This window comes from Bos grunniens, chromosome 4, assembly GCF_055505025.1.
Source record: "Bos grunniens cultivar Pamir isolate PY7600 chromosome 4, Bosgru_T2T1.0, whole genome shotgun sequence".
Lineage (NCBI taxonomy): Eukaryota > Metazoa > Chordata > Mammalia > Artiodactyla > Bovidae > Bos > Bos grunniens.
This window is the reverse complement of record NC_141168.1, coordinates 73,800,177-73,827,552: the sequence shown is the minus strand read 5'-3', so window position 1 is coordinate 73,827,552 and position 27,376 is coordinate 73,800,177. Positions and strand designations below refer to the sequence as shown.

General features: G+C 39.2%; 1 protein-coding gene and 1 pseudogene across 30 annotated transcripts in view; both read right to left on the bottom strand.

Moving 5' to 3' along the window:
• SRPK2 (SRSF protein kinase 2) overlaps positions 1 to 27,376 on the bottom strand; it is a 239,413-nt gene that overhangs the window by 149,646 nt on the left and 62,391 nt on the right. For 4 of the 30 annotated variants that reach the window (XM_086396972.1, XM_086397003.1, XM_086396988.1 and 1 more), the window contains one exon: positions 24,902 to 25,124. The exons of the other annotated variants lie outside the window; for them this stretch is intronic. The gene's annotated coding sequence lies outside the window, so the exon portion shown is untranslated. Of the gene's footprint in view, positions 1 to 24,901; positions 25,125 to 27,376 lie in introns of those variants that run through there. 30 annotated transcript variants of the gene reach the window in all.
• LOC147374380 (PRELI domain containing protein 3B pseudogene) lies at positions 23,454 to 24,212 on the bottom strand (annotated as a pseudogene).

The window sequence follows — 27,376 nt, the reverse complement described above, 5'->3', positions numbered from 1 at the left end:
TATCCACAGGATAAGGGGTGACTGGTTCTCCGACTCCCACCCCATTCATTTCAGTCACTCAGTTGTGTCCAACTCTATTATGACCCCATGAACCGCGGCACACCAGGCTTCCCTGTCCATCACCAACTCCCCGGAGTTTACCCAAACTCATGTCCATTGAGTCGGTGGTGCCATCCAACCATCTCATCCTCTGTCGTCCCCTTCTCCTCCTGTCCTCAATCTTTCCCAGCATCTGGGTCTTTTCAAATGAGTCAGCTCTTCGCATCAGGTGGCCAAAGTATTGGCGTTTCAGCTTCAACATCAGTCCTTCCAATGAACACCCAAGACTGATCTCCTTTAGGATGGACTGGTTGGATCTCCCTGCTGTCTAAGGGACTCTCAAGAGCCTTCTCCAACACCACAGTTCAAAAGCATCAATTCTTCGGCGCTCAGCTGTCTTTATAGTCCAACTCTCACATCCATACATGACTACTGGAAAAACCATAACCTTGATGAGACGGACCTTTGTTGACAAAGTAATATCTCTGCTTTTTAATATGCTGTCTAGGTTGGTCATAACTTTCCTTCCAAGGAGTAAGGATCTTTTAATTTCATGGCTGCAATCACCATCTGCAGTGGTTTTGGAGCCCAAAAAAATAAAGTCAGCCACTGTCCCCATCTATTTGCCATGAAATGATGGGACCAGATGCCATGATCTTAGTTTTCTGAATGTTGAGCTTTAAGGCAACTTTTTCACTCTCCTCTTTCACTTTCATCAAGAGGCTCTTTAGTTCTTCTTCACTTTCTGCCATAAGGGTGGCGTCATTTGCATATCTGAGGTTGTTGATATTTCTCCCGGCAATCTTGATTCCAGCTTGTGCTTCTTCCAGCCCAGCGTTTCTCATGATATACTGCACATATAAGTTAAATAAGCAGGGTGGCAATATACAGCCCTGACGTACTCCTTTTCCTATCTGGAACCAGTCTGTTGTTCCATGTCCAGGTCTAACTGTTGCTTCCTGACCTGCAGGTTTCTCAACAGGCAGGTCAGTTGGTCTGGTATTTCCGTCTCTTTCTGAACTTTCCACAGTTTATTGTGATCCACACCATCAAAGGCTTTGGTATAATCAATAAAGCAGAAATAGATATTTTTCTGGAACTCTTGCTTTTTCGATGATCCAGCGGATGTTGGCAATTTGATCTCAGGTTCCTCTGCCTTACACCCTGCTAGTAACAAAATCTATGGATGCTCAAGTCCCTTAGTTGGCCCTGAGTATCCACGGATTTGGAATCACCCTGAATCAACTATATACTAAACATAAAATGAAAATGTTTATGCCAAAACAACCAACACTTGATCCTGTCTTCATTCTAAAACTCAGTACATATTTTTCAACCATAACTTGAACTTTGGTTAAATAAGTGTACTGATTTTATTTTTCAAGGTGAAGTCTCCATTTCACTCTCTTCCCTAAAAGTTAGCTTGTTGCTTATTTTTCTGGCGTCAAATTTTCTCCTGCTGTAATTCCAAAACAAGGTTACTTTATGATCCTGAATATGGCACAATGCCAACCAACAACAATGTGTTCACTTCAAACTCTACAATGGGGTGAGGAGGGAGTATGTGCGGGGGCAGGGAGGTGGGAAGGAATTGGAGGGGGCTGGAGGTGATTTCAGGCTGGTTAGGTTTCTGGTTTAAAACTTTCAAGATAACTTCTGCTGCCACTTATAAGAAACTTCCCTTACTAAAGTAAATGTTTTTCCTTCGATCACTTTTAAAATTACTATTCTGAGTACAATGTATAACCCAAAAGAAATACTACTTTAAAAGAAAAGATTTGTTTCTGATTTCCAAATCCTAGCAAGAAAAGTGGGTCAATCTCTAAAATTTGGATTCCCATTCTCACCCACCCCCTGGAAGCCATCAAACAAGAAGGCAGAGGGAAGAGACCAATGCTAGGACTATCTCTGTACCAGGTCAAGACCATCCTAACACTTTGAGCACAGTTCATCACACAGTTTTTTTTTCTGTTGATTTGTTATTTTTATGTTGAGGTATTTCAGAAACACAAAACTGCATTAAAGTGTGAAAACATGAATCTTTAAATAAATTCCTAATTCTGTGAGCCTCACCCCCTATTAGCAATGAAATGTAATGAAACTAATCCCTGAAAACGGTCTACCAGTTTCTCACCATGGCAGACTATCATTAATAGTTAATCTAGCCACTAAACTCTTACCCTTGCTCTGTTGGGGAGACAGAAGAAGTAACACAAGTTCTTAGATAACTGAGATGTTTACACTCAGGATGAGATCTAGTGCTCTATTTGCCATGATGCTAAGGTTTAAAGTTTTCTCTATTTTATAACATGCTTAGAAAATAATTATCAACTGTATATTATATGAATTTTAGAAATTATATCATAATAGTACCCAGAAAAAGGAAGTATTTTTTTAATTCTAAGGCTTCCCTGATAGCTCAGTTGGTAAAGAATCCACCTGCAATGCAGGAACCCCAGTTTGATTCCTGGTTCGGGAATATCCACTGGAGAAGGGATAGGCTACCCACTCCAGCATTCTCAGGCTTCCTTTGTGGCTCAGATGGTAAAGAATCTGCCTGCAATGTGGGAAACTTGGGTTTGATCCCTGGGTTGGGAAGATCCCCTGGAGAAGGGAATGACTACCCACTGGAGTATTCTGGCCTGGAGAATTCCATGGACTGTATAGTCCATGGGGTCACAAGAGAGAGACATGACTGAATGATTTTCACTTTCATTTTTTATAATTCTAACTTAAAGATAGTTTTCCATACTAGATATTAATATACAACCGAAACTACTTAGTTCTCTAAAACTATGATTTACAATGTCCTATATTAAGATAGTTTCATTTCACTCACAATTTTGGCACATAAAGAACTGTGGGTTCACCAAAGAAGCCAAGGTCCCCTTAAATTCTTAAAAAAAACCAAATCACTCTCTCAAGAAGTCACAAGATTATCGTGCAAGGCATATTGAAATGTGTAAGAAAACAAGCCATATCAAAATATGTGAGTATAAGCAAGAATTAGTGTCCCTAACTCCTAACCAACATTAACCTTCAAACTTAGGAACTGAAATTTGTGATATAGTCCAATTTTCTCACCCTTCTACATTCCTTCAAGTATCAACAGTTAGTGATTTGCTACCTGAGCAAGGGGAAGAAAAAATATAACACAAAAATATGTAACATAAATTCCTCCTCTCGGAGTTCACAATACTTAACATTTAGCTTGAACAATCTGGTTTATTTAAGCCTCTTATGTGAATTACCTCATTTAATCCTCACAATAAATGCAGTGGTAGTACTCAATATTTTCATTTTATATGCATGAAAACTGAAGATTTGAAAGTTTAAGAAATTTGCTCAAGATGCCAGAGATAGAATTAAATATTTAGGGGAAAAAAATTAACTACAAGGTGAGAGACTTACACACTGAAGACTACAAAACTGTTGAAAAAAATTGAAGACCCAAATAAATGGGAAGACATCCTGTGTTCACGGAATGGAAGATTTACTACTGTTACGGTGTCAATATTCCTTATATTGATTTAAAGATTCATACAATCCCTACCAAAATTCCAACTGCCTTTTTTGGAGAAATGGACAAGCTGACCCTAAAATTCATATGGAAATGCAAGAGACCCTGAATAACCACAACAATCTTTAAAAAAACTGAACAAAGTTGGAAGGCTCACATATAGATTTCAAAACTTACTACAAAGCTACTGTAATCAAAACAGTGGGGACCTAACATAAAGACAGACATACAGATCAATGCCAAAGAATTAAGAGTCCAGAAATAAACCCTCACATTATAGTCAAGTGATTTCTGACAAGAGTGCCAAAGCCATTCAATGGGATAAAGAACAGTCTTCTAAAGATGGTGCTGGAAAAGTGAATGTCCACATGTAAAACAATAAAGCTCTCCTGCCTCACACCATAAACAAAATATTGATCCAAACTGCAACAAAGATCTAAATATAAAGGCTCAAACTATAAAACTTTTAGAAGGAAATATAGGTGTAAACTTTGATGATTTTGGGTTAGCCTTGAGTTTCTTAAGTATGATACCAAAAGCAGACACACACACAAAACCCAGAAGAATAAATAGATGAATTGAACATAAGAATTAAAAATTTTTGTGCATCAAAAGATACTATCAAGAAAACAAAAGGATAATATACAGAATGAGAGTCATCAGTTCAGTCGCTCAGTCATGTCCGACTCTCTGCGACCCCATGGACTGCAGCACACCAGGCTTCTGTGTCCCTCAACTCCTGGAGCTTGCTCAAACTCATGTCCATCGAGTCGGTGATGCCATCCAACCATCTCATCCTTCGTCCCCTTCTCCTCCTGCCTTCAATCTTTCCTAGCATCAGGGTCTTTTGCAATGAGTCAGTTCTTCACATCAGGTGGCCAAAGTATTGGAGCTTCAGCATCAGTCCTTCCAATGAATATTCAGGGATTATTTCCTTTAGAATTGACTAGTTTGATCTCCTTACAGTCCAAGGGACTCTCAAGAGGCTTCTCCAACACCACAGTTCAAAAGCATCAATTCTTCAGCGCTCAGCTTTCTTTATGGTCCAACTCTAATATCCATACATGACTACTGCAAAAACCACAGCTTTAACGAGATGGACCTTTGTTGGCAAAGTAATGTCTCTGCTTTTTAGTATGCTGTCTAGTATTGGTCACAGCTTTTCTTCCAAGGAGCAAGCGTCGTTTAATTTCATGGCTGTAGTCACCATCTGCAGGGATTCTGGAGCTCAAGAAAATAAAATCTGTCATCACTGTTTCCATTGTTTCCCCATCTATTTGCCATGAAGCTATGGGTCTATTTGCCGTGAAGCTATGGGTCTATTTGCCATGAAGCTATAGGACCATCTGCTATGATGCGATGGGACCATTTGCCACGATCTTAGTTTTTGAATGTCAAGTTTTAAGCCAGCTTTTTCCCTCTCCTCTTTCACCTTCATCAAGAGGCTCTTTAGTTCCTCTTCTCTTTCTGCCACAAAGGTGGAGTCATCTGTGTATCGGAGGCTATTGGTATTTCTCCCAGCAATCTTGATAACTGCTTGTGCTTCATCCAGGCCAGCATTTCTCATGATGTACTCTGTATATAAGTTAAAAAAGCAGGGTGACAATATGCAGCCTTGATGTACTCCTTTCCCAATTTGGAACCAGTCCGTTGTCCCATGTCCAGTTCTAACTGTTGCTTCTTGACCTGCATACAGATTTCTCAGGAGGCAGATAAGGTGGCCTGGAATTCCCATCTCTTGAAGAGCTGTGATCCAGTTGGTAAATCATCTGCCTGCAATGCAGGAAACCCGGGTTCAATTCCTGGGTCAGGAAGATCCCCTGGAGAAGGAAATGGCAACCCACTCCAGTATTCTTGCCTGGAGAATCCTATGGACAGAGGAGCCTGACAGTCTACAGGCCACGGGATCACAAGAGTCAGACATGACCTAGCGACTAAACCACCACACAATCAAAGGCTTTGGTGTAGTCAATAAAGCAGAAGTAGATGTTTTTCTGGAATTCTCTTGCTTTTTCTATGATCCAGCGTATGTTGGCAATTTGATCTCTGGTTCCTGTGCTTTATCTAAATCCAGTTTGAACATCTGGAAGTTCTCGGTTCACATACTGGTGAAGCCTGGCTTGGAGAATTTTGAGCACTACTTTGCTAGTGTGTGAAATGAGTGCAATTGTGCAGTAGTTTGAACATTCTTTGGCATTGCCTTTCTTTGGGACTGGAATGAAAACTGACCTTTTCCAGTCCTGTGGCCACTGCTGAATTTTCCAAATTTGCTGGCATATTGCATGCAGCACTTTAATAGCATCATCTTTTAGGATTTGAAATAGCTCAAACTGAATTTCATCACCTCCACTGGAGCTTTGTTCACAGTGATGCTTCCTAAGGCCCAGCTGACTTCGCTATTGAGAAGCAAATTCTTCACAGTATGAGAGTAAATGTTGAAAAAATCATGTATCTCATAAGGGATTAACATCCAGAATATGCAAACAACTCTTACAACTCAGCAATTAAAACCCCAACAATCCAATTTAAAATTGAGCCAAGAATTTAAATAGACATTTCTTGAAAGAGGAAATACAAATGGCTAATAAGCACATGAAAAGATGTTCATCATTATTTGTCATTAGGGAAATGCAAACCAAAGTAACAACGAAATACCACTTTATCACCACCAGGATGGCTATCATCATAAAGACAATAACAAGTGTTAGCGAGGATATGGAGAACTTGGAGTTTTCATGCGTTATTGGTAAGACTGTAAAATGGTACTTTTGCTTTGGAGAACAATCTGGTCTTCAAAAAGTTAAACAGAGTTACCATATGACTAAAAAATCCCACTCCTTCATGTAAACCCAAGAGGAAACATGTTCATAGAACACTTGTACACAAATATTCTTAATAGTGTTATGCATAATAACCAAAAAATGCAAACAACCCATACATCCTTTAATAGATGAATGGATAAACAAAATGTGGTATATCCAAACATAAAGGAAACGAAATACTGACACGTGCTACCTCATGGATGAATCTTGAAAACATCACAGAGAGCAAAACAAGTCAGACACAAAACACGTATGATTACATTTACATGAAAGACCCAGAACAGGGAAATTTACAGAGGGAAAACTCTAGGGGCTGAGGGGTGGGAAAATAGGGAGTATCTGCTAACACACAGTGGTTCCTTTCTGGGGGATGAAAATGTTCGAAATTAGGTAATGGAGACATTTTATAACATTATAAATATGATACATGCCCTTGAGTTGTACACTTTTAAATGATTAGAAAGGTGACTTAAAGTAAATAATATCTCAATTTAACAACAAAAAAAGATCCTAGAGCCAGTGTGTGGCTAAGTCAGGATGACAACCCAGACAGTCTAGAGCCAAAAGCCTACTTGCACAGGTGTGCAGCAAGCCTGCAAGCAGGACACAAGCAGTGTGTCTGGGGAAAGCAAGCAGTCAGAGAAGGCAGCTGGGCTTGGCGACTGGGGTTAGGAGAACTTTGCCAGGTGAAGAGAAGTCCACGCCGAACAGGAAAATGGCACAAACAAAGCTACAGAGAACCCAATCACACTAGCCATCTAAACTGTTTTGGTGCCTGGCAAGAGTAAAGTACGTACTGGTAAGGAAAGAAGCCAGGGATACTGGCAGTAGACTGTTCTGGGAGGATCTTCCATGCCATACAAAGAAGTCCTGGCTAAATGTAGGGTAGATATAGAACCACACAGCCAAAACCAAAATAAGACATCCAACAGGTGAATGAGATTAAAATACAAGTTTTTTCAATCTACGTCATGCTGAGGAAAAAATACCAAACTTCATGGAGGTACTTGTAAGACTTGTCAATTCTCCACAATTCACAAATTTTGTGTCTGTGTGCCCACACAGTACCCCCTAAGGAATGTTGCCAATTATCACTCCTGTTGTTTGTTAATCCTAAAATTCTCACCTCAAGTGTAAGTCGTCCTTTAGTTCTATAAAAATCTTTACAGAAGTTAGCAAGAGTAAGTGTACTTCCAAGCTCCATTGCTTTACAAAATGTTAGGAAATACCACAAACACCTCAGTGAAACAGACTCTATTCTTGTCTTGCTGTCTGTGGGATTTCCTACCAATTATATGAACAGGAAATCTGAACTAGTTCTCCATTTAACATGCGAGAAGCAACAGACAGGGCCTTAAACTTATCAAAGACACACAAAGAATCTTAGCTTTGTCCTATCAAAGCGACTTTGACTCAATCCACCAGAGTACAAGAACTTCATCCTCATCATCTTCAGCTATGTATTCAGCTGTTCGTTTCTGGTCACTTAGAACATTAATGCCTGAAGACTGAAACTTTAGTATGAATCGCATTTGTAATGAAAAACAACAACAATAACAGTTAACATTTCATACCAACTGCAATGCATCAGGCACTCTTCTGCTTGCTTTAAGATATGTAATAATTCTCTTGATAATCCCATATATTTGTAAAATAAATATTATCGGTGTCCCATTTTACAGAAAGGGAAACTTGAGGTATAGAAAGGCTAACTAACTCACCACAGTTCACAGAGCTAGTATGTGAACTAGTAGGAAAATACAGACCGAGCTGACCTATGCATAGGGTCTGGGCCCTCAACCATATTAAAGAGCTAATCAGGAGGCTTTCAATGGTTAACTCAAAGACCTCTCTTGGTAGATGTCACATTGCACTTTAAAATATGTGGGTTATTTTCAAATATCTTTTGATATTGATTTCTAACAATTATATAGTGATAAGAGAATAGACTCTGTATGATTTCAATGCCTTAAAAACCATGAATTTTGCACCTTGTTTTATGTCCCTAGATATGTTTCAGAGTCTCCCAGTTTATAGTCCGTGGGACCTTGAAGAGAATTTGTATTCTATTTTTGTGTGAAAATTTTATAAATCTTAATTATGTTGAATTGGTTCATGCTGCTTTTCAGGTCTACTTTTGGAGAACCTGGAGAATCCCAGGGATGGCGGAGCCTGGTGGGCTGCCGTCTGTGGGGTCGCACAGAGTCGGACACAACTGAAGCGACTTAGCAGCAGCAGCAGCAGAACCTTCTACTTTTCTGTATATTCATTCCGTTAATTTTTGAGAGTTTGATATTAAAACTTCAACTAAAAACTTTATTATCTACTACTACTATAAAATTTACCTACTTAAAAAAAATTCCAATATATAGTGGAACTGTATGTCACTTTGTTCTATATTTTCAAAGTGTCCTGTAAATATTTTCATAATTAAAAAAATAAAAAGAAAAAAATTAAGCTTAAACATTCATTTTTTATTAATAATGTTTATGAAAACTGTACCACAATCCTACAACTTCAGTCCTATTCAGATTTCGTGTTTATAATCTTGCTATTCCTCTCCTCTCTAAAAAATGGTCTTTTTCTATCAATATTAAAGTAATCATTTATTACACTAATACACTATGTTAAGTGTCTGGAGAAAGAAAGAGTTGTTAACTTATATTAAGAGTCTAAAGAAAATGAAATTTTTTCTACTATATTTTACTGCATCTTAGGTGTAACTTAGGTACTAGATTGGGGCCAGGTAACGGGCAGTCTAAGAAAAGTCTCAGATGTATGTCTTGTATTTAACTTTCCTCTTCATGCCAAGGAGCTATTTGTACTGCTCTGAAGACCTACTAAATCATTTTCTTGGGGGTGACTATGCCTAAAAAGTCTAGAGGCAATTCTAATGCATAGCCAGTGTTGAGAATCACTAGTTTTATACTTGGACCTTATCCTCCCTATCTAACTAAAATGCCAATATTACAAATACACAATTCATTTCAGAAGCACAATTAACACTCAATCATGCCCAATAATATTCTATTTATTAACTTTCATGTAGGGAATACTAGATAGTTATAATCTAGGAATTCCACTTGCTACAAATCTAAGCTAGAAAAAGATTCACATGTGTCCTAGGAGAACCACACAGAAACAGACACTCAACATGAAGCTGTGTTCAACAGAAAGTAATGCGGCAACGCAACTGTTAAAAGAATCATGGCACATTCACAACAGAAAGCCTCATGGCAGATCTGCATGTACTGAACCATCTCCAAAACTAAAAGAAGCCCACGACTTGTAGAATGCACACAATATACTTCTTTTATTACAGATGTATTATGTTCTCAGGGGCATATATGCATACACACACACACACACACACACACACACATACATATATAAAGTTGGGGGAGAATATTGATCTCAAAATGATTAGAAGTGCTTCCTCACTTCTGGAGATGGGACAGGGAATGAGGAATGGCAGTCAGAGGGGATTATCTGAACTTGGATTTTTTATAGGTATTACTTGTATAATTAAAAATAATTTTCTTAAATAATGTTAAGCATTACCAAAGGAAATGCAATTTAAAATATCGAATAAATCTCTTTTGTAGTTACACAGCTTTCAAATGGACAGTCTGCAAAAAGACTGCCATCACACCATTATAAATAGCCTCCAAAATGCCAATTTTCACTTTCAAATAAAATTCACAGTTTAATCAAGGTCAAAGAAATGTTCTGTTGGAACTTTGAGAGTGTTATACTGAAAGGGAAAAAAGAACAGCTGAATTATTCTGATACTGCTATATCACAAGAAAGGGAAGTCTCATGGAGGTTGTACAAAATTGGCCATTTAAAACTAGTTTTAAAAACTAAATTCAGTCTGTTCCTTCTAATTTTATCATGAACAATCTCTTAAAACAAAATAAAATTGCTGAAATAAATTGATGAACTAAAAATGCAACCTATCTAAAAACATAGGTATTAATTTAGCAATCCCGAAATGAACAAGTCTCAACTAATGAATAAACCGTGTTTATGAAAGATATGCTACGGCTGCAGAAAAAGAGAATCCCATAGATGATAGTTTAAGATTAAAGAAAAATTTTTTTTAAGTAGAGTCATCTGAATTATTAGATGCTTTTGTTAGACCATTGAAGGAAGGAAGGCATATGCTCAAGAAGCTAGAGTCAAGTGCCAGTGCAATTACAGAGCAAAAAGCCCTTTCCACAAAAGAACCACAGCAAGAAGAGGAAGTATGAAATGGCTTCAGAAGAGAGCTTCAAGAAATTCTACTCTTGCCTTTAAAAAAAACTAAATAACCTCCTTCCAGATACATAATTAACCATTTTAATAACAAATAGTTCCTCAATTTCTGGTGAAATATACTGACCAATGTATTTTAACTTGTCTAAAATAACCAACTTTCTTCTAAAGTCTAACTCTGAAATATGGACTGAGACTACAAAAATGGTGGCAAGGACTTGGACTCACAGCATTCTATTTCTTGAGTTAGGGTGTGGGTATCCAGGTGCCTATTTTATTGTTTCCTAAACCTTCATTCGGGCTTCTCAGGTGGATCAGTGCTAAAGAAACTGCCTGCCAATGCAGAAGACATGGGTTCAACCCCTGGGTCGGGGTGATCCCCTGGAGAAGGAAATGTCCAACTCACCAATATTCTTGCTTGGAAAATTCCACAGACAGAGGAGCCTGGCAGGCTACTGTCCATGGGGTTGCAAAGGAGTTGGACACAACTCAGCAACTAAACAACAAACTTACATTCATAATTCATACAATACAGACATGAAAGATATTATAACTTCAAAAGATCTATTTAACCAGAACAATAACTGAAAGATGTGCCAGGACAAAAGTGAAACACTTGTTTATCTTATAACAACTGCCTAGTCACTCACTTCTTAGTTTTTTCCATTAGTCTCACCACATATTCTCTTATTTACTCCTCTGCAATACAGGTAAACCTCAGATACCAAAGCTTAAAGGAACGAGTGATCGCTGACAGCCACATGCTCATCACAGCTGAAACATTCCTTACCTCATTTAAATTATTCTATACCAAAGCATTCATGCTGAGGTAAATATACTGTTTCTTGGCTATCTCAGAGTCTTTCATTTTAGGCACTACATTCATACTGTCAAGGCCTCTGAAAGGTAGCTGAAGGTCTGCTTCTAATCCAAGCCCTTCATGGGACATAGCATACAACAAAGCCACATCCAAAATGGCTGCCGATGGGCATCTCCTCTCTATACCCTCATCTGTGTGCTCCTAGTTCCTGACAGTCCAACAAGTTAGAAGAATGAGTGACTGACATAAATCAGGCCCAATTTCCAAAGTTAAAAAAATGGGCCTGGAAAGGAAAAATTCCAGTTTGGAAAAGAGTTTTCATTAAATCCGATAGCACCCATTGCAAGTTTCTGTTCCAGTTCAACTCACCATTCAAATTTTTCTACTCAAAACATTAATTACCTGATGCTTACTAGCACTGTATTTAGGACAGTGTGAATATCAAATAAAAAAATACTGTCAAGAGACCAGGACTTCTGGTGAAAAAAATCTCACAGTGAACTATTTTTCCCTCTAAAGGTTCCTATGTTGTATGAGATTTGAAATAAAGGAATAGCTATGTCTGGGTCTTTATCATTTTTGTAAAACCCTTTCCCACCCCCGCTCCCGGCTAATGACTAAAATCTCTAATATTGCCTTTCAGCAAATTTTTTTTTTAAAAGAAAGTTTGTGCTGCTTAACAATCTTAAGTAATCCTTCCCTTATCTAGTTCTCTGATGTCCAGTACAGCAGTCACCAGCCACGGTTAGCTACCAAGCACCTGAAATGTGGCAAATCTGAGCAGACATGTTAATGGAAAATATTTCATTAGTACTTTTATGCAGATTGCATGTTGATATGATACTGTTTCAGATATGCTGGGTTCGATACATTATTTATATTTTTGAATTTATGGCATATTATTCAGTTGTAAAAAAGAATGAAACTGGACACATGCTGCAGCATGGATGAAACTTCAATACATGCTAAGGGAAGAAAGCCAAACACAGAAGGAGGACAAATATTATGTAATTCCACTTACACGAAATACCTAGAACAAGCAAATTAAGAAAGACAGAAAACAGAACAGAGGTTACCAGGCACTGGGTAGGAGAAACCATACAGTTCAGGCTCTGCTGGAAAGATGCCTTACTCAAGGCAGGAAGAGGGGCTGTGAGAGTCACCTCAAATCTCAGTACAGAGGACATATATGCTGCTAGCGAATCAGTTTATGGTTTTTTAAAGTAACTCTAATGAACAACTACCCAATAGAACCCCACAAGGAAAAAGGTCTTAGCAAACCAGTTTGCTACTATTAAGTTTAAAAGACAAGTCTTATTTTTTCCTGCTGAAGAATGGATTTGAAGAAGACAAGAATAATCTGAAACCTCATAACCATTTCCACAAACCGTTCCACAAGTGCTTTTTAACAAACACCTTCAAAATACTCTGAAAAATACAATCAGCTTTGTGCTGAGAGCACTTCTCTACATAAAAGACACAATTTTACAAAGGTGACATAGTACACAGAGAAGCAAACAAGTCAATGTTCTTCTGATTTATAGGATTCAGTCCTCTAAATTTAATGAGGTTTCCAAGTCTCAATTTATACATAGCCATGGACAGGGGAGCCTGGCAGGCTACAAGCCATGGAGTTGCAGAGTCAGCCACCACTTAGCGACTGAATACCACCACAAAAACAATACCCTGGCTTCTAATTTAAGAGATACATTTAGTTTTGTTGCATATTTAAGACAATGAACTGGTTTTGAACCTCTGAACACAGAAGAGGGTATGCTGTAGCAAACGATTTGCAATTTATATAAGAGTTGTCAGAAGGCAGATTCCAAATGTATCAAGCATATTAACTAAAAATCAAATATAAAATGAAATATAAGATAGAGGAATTTCAGGGAAACAAGGATAAAAAAAAAGGGGGGGGGATTTAACTCAGCTGACTTTACAAGAACTAAACCTACTTTCAGGAAGTCAAAGTAGAAATAGCATCATAGTCTTTCTTGGATTTCAACATTTAAAGAAGGCTTATAAGGCTATTCACTAACATAAAATAAAAATAATAACAACTACAAAACCACAGGATTCCCTGGTGGCTCAGCAGGAAAGAATCTGCGTGCAATGCAGCAAAGACAGGAGATGAGGGTTCGATGGTTGAGTCGGGAAGATCCCCTGGAGGAGGAAATGGCAACCCAGTATTCTTGCCTGGAAAACCCTATGGACAGAGAAGCCTGGCGGGCTACAGTCTGTGGGGTCGCAGAAGGGTCAGACATGACTGAACATGCACGCACAACCACAGTAACAGCCGTGTAACACTGACATCAAACTCCCTGCCTGCTATCTGCTGTGAGGACGTTCCCTTTATTATTAGCTTATTTCATCTACATAAACCCTCCATGGAGTCAGTAGTGTAATTATTAATATCATCCCTGTTTACTGATGAGGAAACAGAGGCACAGAGAAAGTAAGTAACTTTGCCCAAGGTCACACAGCTAGTAAACAATTGGTAGCATGAAGAGACAAACCCAGGCAACCTGGCTCCAGAAGCCACTACTATATATACTGCCGATTCTCACAATAGCCAGGGCAGGGGGGCAATGGGGGCGTTGTCACAATATTTATGGTGGGTCCCAGCGGCTCAGAGGTGAAGCCGGTAAAGAATTTGCCTGCAATGCAGGAGATGCAGGTTCAATCCCTGGGTCAGGAAGATCCCCTGGAGAAGGGAATGGCAACCACTCCAGTATTCTTGCCTTGAAAACTCCATGGACAGAGGAGCCTGGCAGGCTATAGTCCATGGGGTCACAAAGAGTCAGACACGACTGATCAACTAACACTTTCACTTTCAAATGTCATAAACGAACTTTAAAAAATGTAGAAACTAAGCATACTTATTGAGCCCCTCCTCCATCCACTGGGCAATACTCTGGGGAGACTTCAGTAACAATAACTCAGAAGTGTGGCAAAACTGTCAAAATGAAATAAACCAATTTTACTTTACAGCTAAAAAATAAAAACAAATGGAATGCCTAAAAACTGCAAACCAATTGCCAATCACAGATCTTTAGTTTTATACGGAGTTCAGTAACATACTGAACAGAATGAAGCGCTGCTCCACAAACCACACCCAGTGGTAAACAACTATGGGAAAGGCAAGGGGGGAGGATGCAGAGCTGTGTCTTGCCACATTTTCCTTAATCCTGGAGTTTCTTCTCCTTAATAAGCTCCACTACACGGTGTCTGATTCGACATTCGTGGATTTTTCAAGACACTGGCTTTCCCTACACAGGGACCATCACACCCACACACTGTGTCAACATCCGAAGGCCTGCCTCTGTAGTTGTGCACTTCGGGAAAACATTAGGTGCAGAGGTCCCTGCTGCAATCACCTGTGAGGCCTCCAGAGATTATCACGTACTGGCAAATTGTCATCACATCCAAGCCTGCAAAGTTTAATCAAGCTTTATTAGAGTCAACAAAAACTTTACTAAATCATCTGTACAATTACTTCTGTTTTCATTATTAAGGCAAATTTTACATACAGAAAAATTCACCCTTAAGTGTTCAGTTCTGCAGATGTTCTGTGAGAAACAGACAATTGTGTAAGCAGCCCCACGAACCAAATACATTCGAGTTTCATGGTGCAGAGCAATCCCCCTCCCCAAACTCCCTGCCATCCAACCCCCCCACCCACAGCTCCCAGCACCTTGCTCTTTCCAATACAAATTCAACTGTACAGTCTGTGTGTTTCTGAATCTGGCTTCCTTCACTTAGCATAATACATGTTAGATCCATCCATTTGTTGCAACAATTTCATTTATTTTTAGTAGTTCATTTATTTTTATTGCTCAGCAATATTCCATTGCATGGAATGTGCCACAGTTGGCTTATCCATTTACCAGTTGAGAGAAAACTGAATAGTTCCCATTTTTGGCACTTGTAAACAAAACCCAAGAAAAGCTGCTATAAAACCTGCGTGCATGTTTTTGTATGAACATAAGTTTTAACTTCATTTGGGTAAAACCCAGGAGTGAGTCATATGGTCTGATGTGTGAAGGGGTCCAGTGGTTCCTCATCCTCTCCAGCACTTGGCACAGTTTCTATTTATTTGAACCATAACAAACGTGTGTAGAAGTACCTCATGGTAATTTACATTCCCTGATGACTGATAAAACGGACCATCTTTTTATGGGCTCATCTATATTATCTTCTTTAGGAAAATGTTAGATCTTTCGTCCATTTTTTAATTGTCAGCATTTTCTTTTGCTCATTCTTTAAACGAGTCTGCAAAATTCTTTATATATTCTGGGTAACAGTTCTTTGTCAGATATGCGATTTGCAAATATTTTCTGCTACAGTCCATGGGGTCGCAGAGAGTCAGACACAACTGAGTGACTTCACTTCACTTCTGTCAGTTTGTAGCTTCTCTTTCTGATAGCTTTAGAGGCTCTTTAAAAAGCAGACTTTTATGGAAGTCCCACTTTTTTTTTAATGGATCATGCTTCTGATATCCTATCAAAGAAATTTTTGCCTAATTCAAGTCACAAAGATTTTCACCTAGTGTTTTTTCTAATAGTCTATAGTTTTACATTTGAGCCTATAATCCCTTTTGAGTTAATTTTTTTGCACACTGTGAAGCTAAGTATTGATTACTATTTTCTTTTTATTACTTGATCCGATGTTCTGGCACTTATCACAGACAGTATTTTTTTGACAACTGTTCTTTAAACACCTCTGTTTAGCCGAAGAATGTAACAGTAAACAAGACAGTACAACATAATCAAGTCACTAAAGTACACAGTTAGCAGGCTAAAAAAAGAGTAATAAGTTCATGCACAATGGCAAGAGAAGGGACTGAACAGCTAACAGCTAGGAGGGATGTTATTTATACTAAGCAATAGTTCACCAGGCAGAGAATAACATTCTAGGAAGAGGAAATACCACAAGCAATATACAAAGATTTGAAAGAACAAGGCTTATTCAGGAAATAGCTATGGGGTAGGGGGAGGAATTCTTCTTAACCACTTTGTATTCATAGCAGACACCACTGCATGCTAGCATTTTGGGCAGGATGTTTTAGGGAACTAAAAAGCTAAAAATCTCATTAAACAAAAAAGCAACAAAAATTTATCCAATCACTACTACTGTATAATGTTTCTGCACCAATGAAAGCAAGTGAAACCATTAAGTAAAAAGGCCTTCAGAATAAGCTGACAACCCCCAGCTTAGAAGTTGCCCTGGCCCCTCCTCCAACTGACTCTCCGCAAGACAGGCAGGAGAGGAGACAAAGGCACCCAATAGAGCCTGCCTCCCTCAGGAGGCCTTCACTTGACCCTCCATCACACAGGGATCTTTCATTACCACCAAGGAACCAGCAACAGCACCTGTTCAAATTAGAACTGCCACCTTCCCAGACCCTGTTCAGCCCAGTTAGAATCAGGCAAGGCACATCACCAGCAACACTAATCTGCTCTCCGTTCCCAGTCCTTACTCCGGCCCTCGGGGACTCCTCCCCCAATGCCCACTGGAACTTAAGGATCCTATGCCAAGTCTCTAAAAGGATTGTTTCTTGCACTAACAGAACTGGTGGCCCTGAGAACACAACTGCTTTTGCAGATCCTGGGAATGGAGGCCCTTGTTCTTCCAATGTCCCTCTTCTGCAGGGCCAGATGGAGGTGGAGCTACTACTGTCTCAGACTTTCCCATTCTTACAACTTATTACTGGGTTCGGATGGAAGAGCACAGTTCTTCCAAGTAAAGTTTAAATTTCCCACAACCCTCAACTAAAGGTTTCATCCCATTTGGAAAAGCATTTTATCTACATAACTTTTTGAATGAAATATTTCCCACATAACACATGATAATACATGTTTCCATATGGGAAATACATATTTCCCACATAATACATTATGATCCCATACAATAACATGATGGCTAAAACTCCTGTTTTAAGAATTTCATATTAACCTTTTTGAAAAAGATATTGGTAAAATAATATCAGATATTAAGAATAGAGAAGAATAATAAATCTTGTAAAGTCAACTGCTGTCTGGATAAAACTGCATCTATATCCATTACACTTATTATTTGCAGAATAAATAACACTTTCTTCAGTGAAACTATATCATTTTCTTCTATCCTATCCCACATGCTCCACACATCAGAACACACTCTACAGTTTCTACTCTGGAAGAGTAGTCCAGAGACTGGCAGCTGGAGAAAAGAAGTATAGATTTTAAGGGAATTCCCTGGCAGTCCAGTGGTAGGACTTGACACTTTCATTGTTGTGGCCTGAGTTCAGTCCTTGGCTGGGAAACTAAAATCCCACAAGCCACATGACGAGATTAAAACACATACACACACACACACACACACACACACACACACGTGAAGGAGACCTGAGAGGTCATCTGACCATATCTATCATTTCTTAAGTTTGCAAAGGTTCATCTTCCTTCTCCCTCCCCTTGGCACAAACCCTTGATGGCAAGGTCCTCCTCTCTCTGTTCTTAAGAACTGAAACACAAGGTCCCTGACACAGGAGGCACCCAATAAAAGCTGCTGATAATGATACCAGATTAACAGGTAACTTTCAGTTGTCATTCTTCCCAACTCCTGCAGCATCCGACCCTCCCTTCTAGTCCTTATTCCTCCTTTCACAATCTAAGTATCAAGCATCTTCACTCAAAAAATCTCAGTAATAAACCTCAGGACTAAACTTGGAGTCATGAAACCTGTGTTGAACCCCAAGCCCTCATTAGTTTGGGGGAAAGATGCTGAAATTTGTTAGGTCTCAGTCCTCCGAAATTTAAAATATGAGATTTGGTACTCTGATGCTCTATAATTTTTTCATTAAGTTTAACTAAACTTAATGCTTTCTTTCTACTATTATCCTTTACCTTGTCATTTTTTAAAAATCAGAACCTAAAAGATTATGACAGCTAACCTATCTCTAGTTAAGGAAAATCAGTACACTGTGGTTACTTTCCTTTAAGAGGAACTTTAAAAATTAGAAATTATATTGTATCATGAGCCAGGAGAGATGAAACGGCCCCTTCATACGGAAAGAAGCATAACCCACTTTGATACAATGCTTTTCAGGAATGCAGGTCACCAAAATGGCTCAGTTTAATACAGTCATAAAATGTAGAATACTACAGGATGGTCGGACTGCACATCCAACACACAATCCTTCATATAAACATTCCCTCTGAGCTTTCGAGCATTTGGGTGTGCCAGAGTTTAACATGACAGTTGCTCATAAGAACCTGGAGCACAGCTATTAAACTCATGTTTATCAGCAGGCAGTGGCAGGTCACAGGAAACTCCTTTCCCACAAGCATTCTAATTTTTATTTGGGGACCCACTGGTCTTGAACACGCACAGTTTCCAATGAAGCTGACACCAACAGAGGTGTCAAGGTGAATGTCCATATCACATTCCCCAGGGAATGAATTCAGTGGCAGGTGACCTAAGCTACTGCAATCCAAACTTAAGACTACCATACAAATATTTATACAGTTCTAAAACATTTCCAAAATAAAAATGATCACTTCTTCAATTCACAAGCACAAGAGGATACCATCATACTTGAATTACAGTATTTAACAAGTAAACTTTATGCTTCAGTCTAATTTAAATGTACAAATTTATAAGACAAAATAGTAGAACAATAACTATTTCATGTAGTAAAATTTAAAATGTGACTTTTACAGCTGCATAGCATCATCATGACTAACACCGATACAAACAAATGTTTCTATACAAACACAAATATGATTATAAAATATAACTTTCTGGCAAACAACAAAGGCACAGGCATAGGAGGGGTGTAACTTTTTCATATGCAACAATTATTTTCAAGGCCAAAACACAATCAGTTGAGATTAATGCATGTTTAGCTCCGTGTCAATATAAAATTTAAAATTACCTCATTAAGAAAAAGTTTAACATTTAACTTTGTGTGGCATTAAATCCACAAGTAAAATATATGGAAATACAGGGAGAAAACTCATAATTTTCAAGTTATTGTTAAGGAAGGTATTCAGAATCAGAAAACTGAGATTTGAATTTTGACTCATTAGTATCTCTGATTCCTCAAACTAATCAGTCACATCTTCCATAAGTCTGTTTCATCTTCTATAAAATGTTGTCAAAGTAATAATTTGATTCATCCAATTAGGTAATTACTCAGGAAAATCAGAACACAGGAAAAGTTGGGGAGGGGTGCTGGTGGTGAGCGGACAGTGGCAAATAAAGATACAGAAAGTTGGTGAAGACTGTTTCAAACATTTATACTATAAGTTAGAAGTTGTTCTCTATTTTGCACCTTTCACAAATAGCTTTTTCAAATGACATTTTTAAGAAAATAACTAGAGCTAATGATAAAAGTTTTCACTATAATCTGAAAACATGAAATCTGCAATGGAAAACTTTGCTACAGTTCCAATGCAAGAGAACATTCATATCAAAATCACAGTGAGGACAATGTTAACTTGTTTATTTGATACCAATGGTACTGCTAATGTAGACGCATCCCACAAAGACCAAGAGTCAATTAGACCCATTGTTCAAGGCTGCTGGATGTAACAACGAGTTAACTGTGGCTCAGAAACTCATTTCATCATCCTGAAACTGTTCTGGCTCATAGTTCATGAGTCAAAAACAATAAACCAAAAAGCTTTAACAACCCAGACTGCCTATCCAGGTTATTCACCAGGCTTGGCACTCAATGACTTTCAGCCAATGCCAAAAATTGATTCTAACATCAAAGGATAAAGATTTATGACAAGAGAACATATTCAAACCCTAAAGGTGTAACAAGACTTTACAGTACAATGGAAGCATTGTTGGAATAAGTACACACCATTTGGAAGCCAGATTCATTTCAACTTGAGAATGGCAAGCATATTTATAAGTAAGACTTACTCAGATCATAAAAACTACAGGAAAAGTGCCACCTTAAATTCTTTCTTGGAATAAGGCAGGATATGCATGTACGCATGCTAAAGTAAACAGAAATGTCCTGCTCAAAGACTTGAGACAGACTTTTGTATTAACCCTTCATTCCCATTAGGCAATATCCTAATATGACTAATGGTAAGAAAATTGACAAACTGAAAAACTAAAATATTTGCTCTACCTTTTCAATATTGTGACTGTGGGAATCCAGAGACCAGTGATACACACAGCAACCCATTCTAGGCACTTCAGGACTGCCCTAGCCCCAAGTAGCTATAAGTAATTGCTATGTGAGGCCTACAGATCTCAACCTAGACCCACACACCTCCTTGCTAAAAGAAAAACTAAAAGCCTTCCGACACTAAGATTGTAAAATCAAACCACAACACGGATTCCTGATCTAAAGGAAAAATATAAACTATCACTCTAGTCTAAACCCTAGAAGCATCTACACTGTGGCAACAAATAACTATTGTTCAAAATGCTTTAGGATCAAGTATCTATTTTAATAAAGTTCTCTGTTCCCTGGGGTTCTAAAGGCTTGGAGAAGATACAGGATATTTACTTATCAAAAATCCTGTTGCCTGTTACATTACTACAGCGGTATATAAAAGATTATGAAAAGGAATTCATATACAGTTTATATTAGACAAATAACATTTAAAAACAAAAAGATTCTTCCAGATAAAATACGCTCTCTTCCTCATTCTTATGCTTTATTAATCCATTCTTCTGTTCATTTAACATGCTGAGAACCAACAAAAGAGGGGCCCCCAAAAAATCAGAATACTTCTCGCCAAGATCCATACATTATTTAGTTTTAAGAGCCAGAGGCAATGATGAGAACTGTGCCGGATTTCTTTTCTTTAGTTTGCAATTCAGTACAGATTTCAGCTTGCAGGGAGAGAAAAAGAGGCAGTGTTTTAGGCTTTTAAAGGACTTCATCAGGCCACAGAAAGTCATCTATCTCTGTACTCTCAGTCTGTCTTCAAATACATTTACCAAAAATACCAAAGTTTCAAAACATTAATGAAACTCATAACAACTATGAATAATTATTATTACATATGACATATTGCTAGAACCAAACTGTTTAGCTAGAAATTTTAACCTCAGGAGACCACACCACAATCATCTGGTCAACTCTTTTAAGCCAAGCAAAAAACATTGATTTAAAATCTCATGGAGAAAAGAGGACAAGAGTTTTCTACCCTTAAAGAAGCAGGATACTACTCTGCCTGAACAAAGAAAAAAAAAAAGAAACAGTCATGCAGAAAGACTGCTGGCTAACTGCCGCCCTCTGGCTGGCAAGATGCCACCCTTCAGCTGGAAAAGCATTTAACCAAAACATTCATTTACAAATGTCTCTAGCTGTGATGCATTTTTAATGTTGTATACATCTCTAACTTAAGTAGAAAACAACTTTTAAGAAAATGAGGAACAGTCAGAAATTTCACAGGATTAAAATTAAAACACTATGACAGGAACATTTACTTAAAAGAAAATAATACTAAAAAGGGAGAGATGTATCAACAGTTATGATACTGAAAAAAGAAATGCCGGAACACAATGTGATTATAGAAATGCAAAATGTAAATTAATGGTCAGGTATCAAATCATCATACCATTCTAGCTCTGAAAAAAGGAACATAAACCTTTTCCCTCTATGCTTACTGGAAAAAGAGATTTGAATATCAGGCAGGTGCAACTGGACATGGCCTGGAAACAAAGGGTCTCAGCTCAAAAGGAGGTTTTAGTGTAAGGGCTGGACCATATAATGTAAAAGAGATCATGAACTATCTTGGAGGCAGAGTTAAGCATTATTTCCCTAGTAGGGAAAAGGGGGATCAACTGAAGCAATTAGTCTTAGTGCTACAGTAGTCTTACTACTGAAAATTTTAGAAGTAAAAATGTCATTACATCTGCCATGGTGAATACAAACAGGCTTTTCTTCATGCAAGAAGGTCTTATTGTTAAAAAAAATTTTTTATGATCTTTTAAAAAGGATAAACAAATGATAAATCAAAACCAAGCATAAAGAATCAGTTTCCAATGTATAATAAGTGCTTTATTTTAGAACTTAAGTCTATGAAGCTGGTGACTTAGGACTCCTACAAATACCAATAAGAACAAAAAGATGAGAAAAGCTTCCTACCCGCTTATAGCACTCACTGGCACTGCCATACATTTGCCAATAGGCGTAATTCTATTTTTTTTTCTTCTGTTGTTTCAAAGTATTATTTAAATCTCACCTTTTTTTTTTCACTTTTGTTGGAGTCATTACTTTTGTGATTATTTTTACTCCAAAAATGTTATTCGAGCACAAAATTAAAACACTGTCATTTTTAATGGTGGTTTAGGAGAAGGCAATGGCAATTTGGTGGCCATTAGCCCCCATCTATGGGGTTGGCACTGGAAGGCAATGGCACCCCACTCCAGTACTTTGCCTGGAAAATCCCATGGATGGAGGAGCCTGGTGGGCTGCAGTCCATGGGGTCGCGAAGAGTCGGACACAACTGAGCGACTTCACTTTCACTTTTCACTTTCATGCATTGCAGAAGGAAATCGCAACCCACTCCAGTGTTCTTGCTTGGAGAATCCCAGGGACGGGGGAGCCTGGTGGCTGCTGCCTATGGGGTCACACAGAGTCGGACACGACTGAAGTGACTTAGCAGCAGCAGCAACAGAGCAGAACAAATTATTTTATACAATTAATATATTTTTATTTTATTTTTTAATGCATTTTTAAAATGATACAATTTCTCCTTTAAAAGTGAGTTCCCTCAGGTAAGCTCTCCAAGTTTACCCCAGCACAGCGGTCATGCATATGCAGAAGGGACTCCTGGGATTGGTCCAGAGTGAGGTAGAGTTCCAATGCATGAAAAGCTTTAAAATTCTCCCTTATGCAGGTTTCATCTGCCAATACCAATTTCCAAGTATACTTTTCAAAAATTGTTAAATTTCAGCATAAATAATGAATCCTCAAAATCAGTCATTTCAGAAAAAAACTAATTTCAACTGATCCCTGCACATCTTTGTTTTGATCAAGTCACATAGCTTTTCTTCAGCTTATTTTTTAAAAAATTCCACCTAAAATAGAGTTGTGTTTTTTTAAATAACAAATAAATACACTGTCAGTTTGTAGAAACCTGGGAAACTAGGTGTCATATATCAACTTTCATAATCATTTCTCCACAAATGCTGCTGCCGCCATTGGTGTCCATATGCTTCCTCTTGCCAGAGTTGTCAATTCCTCAATTTCAGCATTTAATTTATGTATTAAACACTCCATTGCTTCTTGGCCTTTATTAGCATTGGACAATATCGTACTTGCCATCAGCTCTTCAAGGTAACTGCCAAGACTGACTCCTGTCACAGTAATTATTGCTTCTTGAGTCAAAATAGCTTTTTCTGGAGCTTAAGGATGTGGTTTGTATGTAAATCTCTCATCTACTGAAACCTTATTTGTAAATGAAATATTTGCAGAGTTAAGTTCCACTGTTTTCTCTATGGCATCCACTACAGAATGTTCTTGCACATATGTTTTGGTTCTTGGTGCACCAATAATAAATTTCACAATGGAAAGCAATCCCTACTCTGTGCTGAGAAGTGCATGGCTATGCAACTTTTCAGAAGGATCTATGTGTCTGTCTAGTACATCAACTCAAATCACACTCAGGTTCACAGGGTTTGGGTATTTCTGTGTTGTAGCTGTTGTAACGATTTCCCATGGGTGGTCAAAGACGTGCTCCAAAGTCCAGATCTTAATGGTGCCAGCAGCCACCACAGTGTCCAGGCGGCATTAGGGCACAATGAGGCAGAGAGGCCACGCTTGCCCCAACCCTGCCCCTCAGCCGCCCCACTGCTGCTGCTGCTGCTAAGTCACTTCAATCGTGTCCGACTCTGTGCGACCCCATAGACGGCAGCCCACCAGGCTTGCCCGTCCCTGGGATTCTCCAGGCAAGAACACTGGAGTGGATTGCCATTTCCTTCTCCAATGCATGAAAGTGAAAAAATAAAGTGAAGTCGCACAGTCGTGTCCGACTCCTAGTGACCCCATTGACTGCAGCCCACCCCAGCCCCTCTGCCACTGGCAGCCCCTAAATCTCATTTTTTACATTATACTTTTATTAAAAAGACTCTTCTTGAGGATAAATACCAAAGGCATACCTGTACAATGCTACAGCACAGAGTCTCGCAGAAGTCTTTAATAAATATCAGTAAATATGAGGCAACACAGAAATCTAGATGACTTTGAGAGTCAATTCCTAGGCAGGTTGATAAGAAGTCCAGGAGGACTTCTTCTCTCCTCCCAAGGAGCAGAGAGGGGTATGGGGCTCTTGAGGAGATAGGGGTCTGGAATTCTCAAGGAGGAGGAAAGGACATACTTTTTTTTCTACATTCCTTAGTAAGGATTATATAACATCAATGTATCCTCTTTGAAGACAGTTTCTCCTGGAAAACCGTCTGACTAATCCGGCTGTGACGGACCTCGAAGAAGCGCGGCCAAGAGGAGCTACTCCTCGCCCAAGGTCAGGGGTGGCGACCAAGAGGAGCTACCACACGTCCATGGAGGGGCAGCTATGTGGGTGCAGGATGGCCGAGACGAGCTACTCCACGTTCAAGGTCAGGAGGAGTGGCCGTGAGGAGATACCCCTCGTCCAAGGTAAGGAGCAGCAGCTGAGCTTTGCTGGAGCAGCCGTGAAAAGATACCCTACGACCAAGGTAAGAGAAACCCAAGTAAGACCGTAGGTGTTGTGAGAGGGCATCAGAGGGCAGACACACTGAATCCATAATCACAGAAAACTAGCCAATCTGATCACATGGACCACAGCCTTGTCTAACTCAATGAAACTAAGCCATGCCCTGTGGGGCCACCCAAGACGGGAGGATTATAGTGGAGAGTTCTGACAGAATGTGGTCCACTGGAGAAGGGAACGGCCAACCACTTCAGTTTTCTTGCCTTGAGAACCCCATGAACAGTATGAAAAGGCAAAATGATAAGATACTGAAAAGGGAACTCCCCGGGTCGGTAGGTGCCCAATATGCTACTGGAGATCAGTGGAGAAATAACTCCAGAAAGAATGGAAGGATGGAGCCAAAGCAAAAACAATACCCAGTTGTGGATGTGACTGGTGATAGAAGCAAGGTCCGATGCTATAAAGGGCAATATTGCATAGGAACCTGGAATGTCAGGTCCATAAATCAAAGCAAATTGGAAAACTACTGAGTCTACAGGCCACAACGAGCGGGTACATGTGCCACACAGAAAGATGCCGCATGATGCAAAGAAGATTCCGTGTGCCACAATTAAGACCCAATGCAGCCAAATAAATAAATACTAGAAAACAAAAGAAGCATTTCTTAACAGCTCTATAAAAGTATATATTAAAAAATGAGAATTATTGACCACGTCTCCCCAAAAGTTGCACATAAATTTTGCATAGTCACAGAGAAAACAATTTAATGTCTTAAAATTCCAAACATAAATAATAAAATTCCATCTCTAATTTCATAAAGATATTTCCAAGCAAATCCATAAATATTTCCTGAATGTAAGAAAAGTGTAACCAAAAAGCCATAGAGCAGTGTACAGATTACATATCAAAAGTTCTAGAGGAATTTAGGAACTTCAGAATGATAAACTTTCCCAGTAGCAAAACACTTCATTTTATTCAAGCTTGTGTCATTAGCACAGTTATTCTGCTAATGTCCTTGGAAATTCAATTCATCAGCACTTTTGTTTTAGTTGTATATATATGTATCAAAGTTTTAGGCAGTATCCTTAACCAACTCAAAGAAGTATAAAACTGAAGAAACATGCCAAAGACCAAAACTTCAAAATAACTGCTGTCTACCTTCTACCAACAGGCCAACCAGAGACAGATGTAGAGAGATCTGGTTCTATAGCATCCATCCATCCACTAGATCAGAGCTCTAAGCTCAAATGTCTTAAGGGGACAGCCAGGCCTCCTGTAAGATGAGCAGGGTGGGACTATGGCAGACCATCTAAAAGGGGCACAAACCACAACCTAGGTCTAGGGCACAGCCATCATAAAAGAATGCAGATGCAGGGTGGCCAGAAAGTCTCATTTTTTCAGAATACAGAAATAAGGAATTTTTATGTGAAATATCTCAAGCTTCCAAGCATTGCCAGGCACATGAACACATCTACAGGTGTGATCCAACCCACAAGCACCATTTTTCACCTCATGATAGAGTTGCTGCTAAGTCCCTGCAGTCATGTCCGACTCTGCGACCCCACAGTCGGCAGCCCACCAGGCCCCTTTGTCCCTGGGATTCTCCAGGCAAGAACACTGGAGTGGGTTGCCATTTCCTTCTCCAATGCATGCATGCATGCTAAGTCACTTCAGTCGTGTCCAACTCTGTGCGACCCCATGGACAGCAGCCCACCAGGCTCCTCTGTCCACAGGATTCTCTAGGGAAGAATACTGGAGTGGGTTGCCATTTCCTTCTCCACGTGATAGTGTAGGTCTTATTTATTCATTTAATAGACAGGCATGGTTCCATGGTGCCAACCTTGCACCACATACTCTACTAGGCACAGGGACAAGCACTGAATCTCACTCTATGTCCTCATTCAGTGGAAGGGAAAAGCACACAGACATAATGCCATGAACACTGTGGTCAGTGCAATAACAGAGCAGGTAGAGGGCATGAAGCAGTGAGAAAAGACTCCTGAGTCTGCAAGAGAAATAGTCCAAGAGGTCAGGGAAGTCTTCTTCCCCGGGGCTATTTGACTAGAAGGACTGAGCCAAATGGTGGGGGCGGGGGGAGGCAGAGAGGCCAGGCTGCAGCTTGACACTTCGGATGTAAAGAAATGTAAAGTGTGAGGCTAGGAAAATAAAACTGGAACATCTCAGACCTGCTGGGTCCATGAGACCTGCTGAGTCCATGACTGAGACAGGATTTTGGGAGGGGGCTGAGGTGGTGGTGGTGGTGGTG